Source organism: Helianthus annuus, chromosome 17, assembly GCF_002127325.2.
Source record: "Helianthus annuus cultivar XRQ/B chromosome 17, HanXRQr2.0-SUNRISE, whole genome shotgun sequence".
NCBI classification, from domain to species: domain Eukaryota; kingdom Viridiplantae; phylum Streptophyta; class Magnoliopsida; order Asterales; family Asteraceae; genus Helianthus; species Helianthus annuus.
The window spans coordinates 75,316,084-75,325,169 of NC_035449.2; the positions used below are offsets into that span (position 1 = coordinate 75,316,084).

Here is a 9,086-nt window from a genome sequence, read left to right on the forward strand (position 1 = left end):
ACATAAGAACTCGAGAGCGTATATTTTGCAAACCGTGTCGCAAAAATATTCTAGGCACTCGCGGGAAGTTCTTTCGGCCATATGCAAGTACTCGACGTTCTCGTCTGGAGTGTTACCAGTTGCTAACTGTTTAATAGCCGATGTCACCTTTTGCAACGGCGTAAAGCCCTTCCTAGCTCGCGCATCGAGGGCCTCTTGAAACCACGAGACGTTCTCTTCCACGTCGGCCACAATTTTTAGAAACAAACGTTTCGACATACGGAACCTATGTCGAAAGATATCTTCGTTGTACTTCGGGTCTTCGACAAAATAATCTGCCATGAGTGTCTCATGCCCCTCCTCACGTTGACGATCAATATATCTCCTTCGTTTAGATGTGCCCGTGTCTTGAAGTTCGGCTTCTTCGATGAGATTTTGAAAAAAAAAAAAAAGAATGCTACTATCGGATGAATCGTCGCTACTCATGGGTGGAAACCATAACGGGAGTTCATCCGCCATTTTGTTTTGTAAATGTTTGGGAAGAATTGGTGGTATTTTTTGGTTTGGTTGGGGTATAAATTTAAAGGTATTTGGTTATGGTTTGTTATTTATAGTTTAATTTTTTAAAGAAAAAATATTTTTTTTTAAACGGCATTATAGCCGTTAACTCGCCCCCCAACGTTCAAATTTTCACCCTTTCACGAGCGGCATATGGTCCTCGATTCAGCAAAGAAACCGCAGCGGCAAAGGGTCGGCGACGGTGTTGCCGCGCGGCAAAAGCACTTTGCCGCACCCACACCGGACACCCTTATTCTTAAGGGTTATTGGATTTTATCACCTCTAACTATTGGCCGCTGCCACCCCCAACTATCATTTTGACGTCCACCACCCCTAACCTAACACCTAGTTTGTTCTGTCACCATGTCGTTAACTGATCGCTAACTTTTGATCTTGTTACTATACTTTTGGAGGTGTCATAGGGATCTTAGGACACCCCAAAAGTATAGTAACATAATCAAAAGTTAGTGATCAGTTAACGATATGTTAACATAACACACTAGCTGTTAAGTTGGGGGTGACAGACGTCAAAGTGATAGTTAAGGGTGGCAGCGGGCAATAGCCAATAATTAGAGATGATAAAATACAATAACCCTATTCTTAATGATTATCGCCATAATAATTTGTTGGCATTATTAGCAAAGTGGTATAAAAAAAATCTTGGCAAATAGATTAAAGGTCATTGGCAAGCTTATCTCTGACACTCAGTCAGCCTTCATTAAAGACAGGGTTATCTTGGAAGGCCCCATCATGGTTAAAATTCTTCAGTTATGCAAAATTTTTATAACATTATCATACTTCTAGTTTTCTATCATACAATCTCATATTATACAATCTCATGTAATATATGAGTGTATAATTTGTAACAAAAGTTGTTATAATTTGTAAACCATAATTTTGGAATTATTTTTTTTTAACATGTTGATTAAATGTCATATTTCTGTTATTTTATTATTTTATGTAACACCCTAGTTTTCTTTAATGCTTTTTTTTTTTTATAATGTTTTAAGAAATGGTCCTAAGCTTTTCAGAAATTGATTCATGATATAAACTTTAAGGGCTTACATAACATACACCTAGATCACTAGATGTTAACTTAAATTTTTAAGTTAGATCCGACCTGTGTTAACTTGATCATCCGCTTGAGTATGTTTACCTAAAAGTATACATCTTTATAACACATAAGCAATGCTACGTATTCGAAAACACTTAAAAATATGGAAAGAAAAAAAAGAAACCAAATTGTTTGTTCCAGGCATACGCCTACTCTGGTTTGCGTACACGTACTCCAACTATATAATATAATTGACTCTAAAAAGAATCCTATATCATTACAAAATTTAACTCTTAAAGACCGTGGCCAATATAAGGGCCACATGAAAAAAATAAGATTCAAATATTCTTATCTTAATAATCTGAAAACCAAACAAAAAAGATTCTATGTTTTCATGCCATACAACAAAAGACTGGTGAGTTTACAAACAATTCAGAGAAGGTTGTCAACATGTATTGTATGGTTCGGACGTGTTGAGGTTTCGAGCAAAAGCTTTAGTTATAATTTATTTTATATACACCACACAAAATGAGTTGGGTTTATTTCAAATACCTTTTTGTTCGTATTTTTAAATTTGATAGATAAGTGACACACATCATACTTTAGATAATAATAATAATAATAATAATAATAATAATAATAATAATAATAATAATAATAATAATAATAATAATAATAATAACAATAACAATAACAATAACAATAACAATAAAAAACAATAACAATAATAACAATAACAATAAGAATAATAATAATAATAATAACAATAATAATAATAACAATAATAATAATAACAATAATAATAATAATAATAATAATAATAATAATAATAATGTATTTCTTTTAAATACCTTTGATTTAAGTGATACAAACGATTAAATAACTTTAGATAATTTTCAGCTAATTCGAAATATTTGATCGTTAAATACTTATAAATAAACACCCCAAAAGGAATGACATGTACTTAACCTAATCGAATAACTAGATACAGAAATCCCCTTTTGAAGTTATTAAAACAAAAAACATTTGAAAATGTCACAGAATAGTAACAAAGTTTTAAAAGTGTTCTAATTAGGTCATTCGTATAGTTTTTGTCTCAACTAGATAACTTAACATTCAAATCGAGCCATGTCATTTTTTCTATATGTCAAGAAAATATGAAGTATAAGATGCTGGGATCGTATTATTATAATATATGAAATTATATTTATTAATAATAAAAACACTTTAATTACATTAAAAATTAAATAAACAAGTTACGATCCACATCATCACTCGACGTTAATATCAAATAAAAGGGAAAAAAGAAACAAAAATCCACATCACCACGGTTACCTATGAAATAAATGAAAAAAAAACCGTTAATTTTAATGAAAAATGAATGTTGAGTGGTCTGATTCGAATACTTTTGAAATTTTGTTTCAAAATTAAATATAACCTCATTATTATTCATGTAAATATAACCTCATTCTTATCTATCTCTTATACTAAAGCAAAATAGTGTTGACTATTTGACCATGATGTGGCTATTCTCTTTGGCCAGAGAATTGGGTTTTAGGCGACATTTCTCTCAATTCTCACAATTAATTCATTCTTCTTTCAAACGCTTCTTAGATTATATATGGAAAGTTGAACGATTCATCAATTACCGGAAGATCTGTTGCTAAATTATGGAACCATTTCCAATTTTAAGGCCTATATACAATTTAGTGCTTTTAATCGGAGGATTCAAAGGATCATTCAAGTCGGCTGCTTTGTTTTATCTTCATCATCCTTCTAAAGTGAAGCATCGGTAAGTTGGATTCCATCTCTGTTTGTTATTTTGTAGTTGTTATAAGAAAACCCTAATTTGGTTGTATGATTTTTTTGCTTTTGCTCTTGATTAAGCCGCCAATTCTTTTTTATATGCGGTTTTAAGCAGTTCATGTTCTAATTTGTGTGTTTTTGGATGTTATTATACACCCTAATATATTAGTTTTTGTGCCATCTTAATCCTGTGTTGTTAATTTTCCTTTTCATTGATTATATCATAAACCCTAATCGCGTTTTGTTATTAATATAGATAGATTAGGTTAGTATCTTAGTACAGAATTGAAATATTTTATAAAACAGAGTTTTAGTTCTGCTTTGTAGTAGATAACATTGTTCTAATGTCAATATATTGGTGTGTATGTCTATTTTTTTTATTTGCAGGTATGGATCGTGGCTTTCTGGTTCATATGACGGATCCGTATAAATCTGAATTGGTCAGGAACCCTGTTTTATTTGCTAAATTATGGTTTTCACCCTATTTTGAATCCTTATTTGATTTAACTGATGCATGACTGCAACTGTGATACCCCTCTTTTGATGTCTATTGATATTGGTAACTAATTCAAGAATGTTGTGTTGATGTTATCTATGTGTTTATGGCATATGAATGTGGAGAAGCTAATGAAAATGGTGGTCAATGTTGACCTTATTGACCATGCTATTTATACTGGTGCAGATCTCAACAACAACAAGAAGTTTTGACCTGGTTGCTTGAGCCTTTAGGCCATCAGCGGACTCAACTCGAGTGGAAAAATACATATTTACAGGTCTGGTTAAACTGCATCATGTGTTCTATATCCATTGCCTTCTCATCATCTGTTGTAAGTTGTAACAACAAGAAGTTTTGACCTGGTTGCTCGAGACTTTCAAGTTTGTGATAGTTGGAAGTAGAAATGCTGATAGGAATTTCGTCAAACATGGGATGACTGATGGAAATTTGGTAAAATGAGGCAAGATGGTGTTGCCATCAGACCGAAAGGTTAGTTTATTTTGACATCTTGAACAAAATCGTGCTTTGTTAGCTATAAAGGATTCTAAATACATGTTTTTTTTTCAGTTGTTATAACAATGGCGATGGTTTGGTGGTTTCAAGCCAAGCAGAGGCGGTGATGGTGTTCAGCGAATCAGCGGCTGCTTGAGATGACTGGTTTTGGTTATAGTTGATTTTAAGTGACAAGCGACTAGGGTTCCAAACGCGATCTCCTGGTTACAGGTTGGTGAGTGTGTTGACTAGCGACAATGGTTTTTGACTTCGACCGTGAGGATGGAAGGCACCTGGTTCAGAATACGGAACTGCATGTCGGCTTCCCCGCCAATTTTATAACTAGGTTAACATTTCCTCTTTCTTTTTTCTGATTTTCTCCGCAATTTTTGTGTTTTGTAACTTAATTTTCGCAATATTTGATCATGTCTATAAGGTATTTGATGAAATGCGCTGCTGGGTTATCTCTTAATAAAATCTTTCTAACTTCTGTCATGTGTTTAATGGGTTTGCATGGAACTGATTGATATAAATCTATAATAGTTTCTGATGATTTGTGTGAATATATGCTTCTGAGTATTCTAAAAGTTGGTTTATATCACAACTAATTGACAAAACATATTGGAAGCTCCAATGGCATTTTATTGTTGACAACAAGATCAGGTCTCACAAGACGTACCCTGCTGGTTTCATGGGTCAGTGTATTTGACAATATTTATGCTTCACTGTCGTTTTTATATAAACACATATTTATAATGGAAGCTTTTTTGTGCCCTAATTTGTTCACTTTATGCTGGTGATATTTGTTTGAACAGATGTTGTTTCTATTCCCAAGACCAATGAAAGCTTCGGTTTTCTTTACGACACAAAGGGTAGATTTAGACTGCACTCAATCAGAGACGAGGAGTCAAAGGAGATGGATGCTCTGAAAGACAAGAATTTAGTTGCAATTACTCTGCAACAGAGGAGCTACAGAGGAGCTACCATACGGTCGATGGGTTGTGTCCATCTGCTCTGCACATTGCGAGACGACACGAGCCATGTGCTTTTGTGGTGAAGGAACCAAATACCCGAATCGTCCTGTTGTTGAGTCATGCGGGTTTCAAATATAGTAAGCCTATGAATTATAGCTTTCCGTTCTGGGCAGGTTGGGTTTGGGTTGACCCATGAACATTTTTTCTATTAAAATAATATGTTAAGTATATATTTGATTCATCTGAGATATGATGTGACTCAATTCGACCCATTCACAAGTAGGTGAGTCAGAATTGCCACCTTTACTAATTCATAAAACCAACCCTCTTAACCAACTTACCTTCTGAACCTGGTGCACCAAAGGCAGTTAACTGGTCAAAAGTTGACCATGAAAATATATACAAAGAAAAGCGTGCTTGGTTGGTGTAATGTAGATCTGGTTGAAGCTTATAATTCGAAGGTTGAGAGTTTCCAATATCTACCGAAACTCATGGAGAGCAGATGTTATCATCACTTCATAAATGGGTACATCCTTACGGGTCACTCAAGGTTATCTGATTGGTAAGTTTATATCCTGCTATAGATTAATGATGTTATTTTTGGAAGACATGCAAGACAAGAACCAATTTGATGGAGAGTTAGTAATGTATTAAGTATTTTTATTTTAAATTTCCTTATTTATTTATTTTCATATATATATATATATATATATATATATATAACTCTGAATTTAAAATTCTAGCAGTTCTTGCTGTGATGAAGGTGGATCCATGTGGATCAACGGGTTTGATTTTGAGAAGATGCATGATGTAGAGGTATGAGCTTTCTACTTGAATATACTGTTCGATATCATTGTTTAAGTTAATTTTAGTAAGATATAATATTGTTTAAGATAAATATATAATTTTTTTATATAAATGTATTATTAAAGAGGACACGACCACTGAAATTTGTGTTATTGATTTTGAGTTGGAATGTTTATAATCCAATACATGTAGATTTCAGATTTACTACTGATTCATCCAGACACATATGTTGTTTTACACTAGGTCCATATGTACCAGAGGTACTATGGTACTATGAACGAAATTTGTTGAAATACTTGCCATTTTTTTTTTGCTTTGAGGTATTTTACATTTGTTCTTTTTTCTTGCTTTTACATAATTATGTTGTAATAAAAATGTTTTTATATTCTATTTATCTAAAGGCTGAAAGAGTTCCTGAAGTATGAATCGGGTGTCCATAGAGTTCAAAGCGATCCTAAAAAGACTTCAACTGCCACCGTGGCCATCTTGCCAATGGTAATTCTATAAATAACAAATTAAATACATGGATTAAAATGTATTACTAATATTAATATATTCCAGGGATGAGGTGGTTAGTGTCACTTTGTGGGACGAGTATATATATAGAGGACATGCTCACCCTTTGCGCGTGAGCCTTCGACGGGTCAAACACAGTTTGTGTTGTGCACATGGCCCTCACAGGCTAAGGTAGAAATTGTTTCGTGTTTCAGCATATAGAAGGTCTTTCACGTATTTAAATGGTCAGGATTTTTTACAATTTGTATAAGAGTTGAAGGAAAAAACTTAAGGGATCGGACTTTTTAGGACTGAGCATATGGTAATCTTTTCAATGTTCTCATCTCTGATGTGAATATATTCACATCTATTATAATCGCTAACACATATTCGATTCGGGTTATTTCAACTTTTGATAATTTCAGTTCTTTGCTTCCACTGAGAGGATAAAACTGTAAGAAAAATGATCATGGCCGTCACTGTGGAGCAGAAAGAAGCAACTCTGAACCTCTTACTACCTTATCAGAGAGCTGATTTCGAGGGTATTTTTTGAGCAATGGATGGTAGTTCTTAATATTATTGTTCCATTATGTGTTTTCTTACAAATACTGGATGTTCAGGCTTGGTGATTGTGTTACATTAAAATTTGTTTATTATCACAGAAAGCAGGTCTGCAATTGATATTTTGTTAAAAGCAGCAGGATACCTTGATTGTGCAGCAAGGCAAATGCTTCCTCAATTTCTTTCCAAACACAGGTTCATATTTTGTTATTTTGACCTCTGATTCAGTAATAGTAATGATGCATATGTTTTATAGAAAATAATTTTACAAAATATTTGGTTTTCTTTTAGGCGAGACATGCATGTGGACCTTACTGGAGGGGTTTTGACTTTTGAGAGCACTTTGCCTTCAACCACTTGAACAGGTATTGTCCCACTTCGCTTTTCTACTTATAGAGCTTTTGACATCCTTGAAATCTTCTATTGTAATTTTTCTAGAAGTTGCGCTTTTCGACCCGTTTACTTATCAATTCGTCGATTTAGGTTGTGTTTTATGCCAAATGAGTCAAAAGGGTTTTTGTAATTTACATGTATTTTTGAACATGTAAAAAGTAATTTCATCAAAGATAGGTTAAATGATCAAATTATTGTATATGTGTTATTCTGAACATCCTATATATAGTGGTAATATTAATGGGTCGGGTAATGGGTCAAAACATGTAACTAATAGCTTGAGTCAAAACAGGTTGGGTCGACTTGGAATCCAGAGTTCTCGGGCGAGTTCACGGTTAGATCAATGAGGAAAGCTGTGTTTTCGGACGATGTAAATGCAACGCAAGTCAATAACTTTATCTGTGCCAGGTGGGTTCTTGCGAAGGTTTTTTGCTCTATGTGGTGTTTGGTGCAGGAGATGATACCAGTCGCCGATAATCTTGCTAGAAAGCGCAAAGCGGGTTATTTTAATTTCAGCAGATTACAACTTTTGCTTATCGAAAGCAGAATCGTTCGAACACGCGATTTACAGTTATTGGGCCTTAAAAAGATGTGGTGGAAGTTAGCAACATGGACTGGCTTGGACTGGATGGGTAAAAGGAGGAAGATTGGGTGTTAAAAAAAGCTTTAGAGGCAAGATCAAGCAACCCTTGAAGACATTCAGATTCAATCGTTTAACTGGATTAAAAGAAGATCTAGATGGAAATATCTGGACTTGGGAATATGGAGAAGATCACCAAAGGAATGTATGTGGATTGTTGGTATGGTAATGTCTTTTGAATTTGTATAGGGGCAAGGGGTGCCATGTAGTTTGGTTGGCTTGGTTGATTCTCTGTGGGTGTGTAGTTTTTGTTTTATGTACTCTTTGTTTGTTCTCGCTGATTCTTTTATTTAATTTTAATTGTGGTTAAAAAGTGACATCTTTAGTGATCCGTTTATTGTATACACCATCAAAATATAATCTCAAAACTAAAACTCACTTCCCCTGTCCTTTGATGGTTAATGTTTATCACTCCTGACCACAACGAGGAAGGTGTTAGTGCATGCATCTGTCGACTTCGTCTTGTATCGAGTCTTAGTCTTAGAATGTTAGATCAGGGCACATTGTACGGGAATATAGAGTTGTAGTGGTGATTTCACACGAAAGTTGATTTCACACGAAATGGACTTGTCATTTCATGGGAAATCCGAAGTTTGGCCATTTCGTGGGAAATCAGAGTTTTGGTCATTTGGTGGGAAATCAAATTTCGCTCCAAATGGGTCTCATGTCTCTAGGAGCGAAATCAAGACTCTATAAATACCCTATGAACGAAATCATTTGTATGAGTTCTTGTTTACGGATACCGAGGTGCTACCGGTCTTCCAATTGAATGTAAACACTGTAATATCATTCAAAAGTGTGATTTAAGTGAATTGCCAGCTATTTCTACGT

The 9,086-nt window shown here is 34.2% G+C and overlaps 1 long non-coding RNA gene across 11 annotated transcripts; it reads left to right on the top strand.

Annotated features, from left to right (window-relative positions):
• The first annotated feature begins 3,075 nt into the window (after positions 1–3,075).
• Positions 3,076–8,574, top strand: LOC110921806. 11 transcript variants are annotated; one of them, XR_004887233.1, is made up of 13 exons: positions 3,076–3,383; positions 3,785–3,837; positions 4,080–4,382; positions 4,461–5,080; positions 5,201–5,921; positions 6,106–6,175; positions 6,568–6,661; positions 6,728–6,853; positions 6,934–6,983; positions 7,087–7,224; positions 7,324–7,417; positions 7,514–7,587; positions 7,908–8,574. It is a non-coding gene; the product is annotated as an uncharacterized LOC110921806 (long non-coding RNA). The 11 variants fall into 11 exon arrangements; XR_002582627.2 differs by having other exon boundaries at positions 6,728–6,983; XR_004887232.1 differs by having other exon boundaries at positions 6,728–6,983; positions 7,087–7,203.
• The last annotated feature ends 512 nt before the right edge of the window (positions 8,575–9,086 follow it).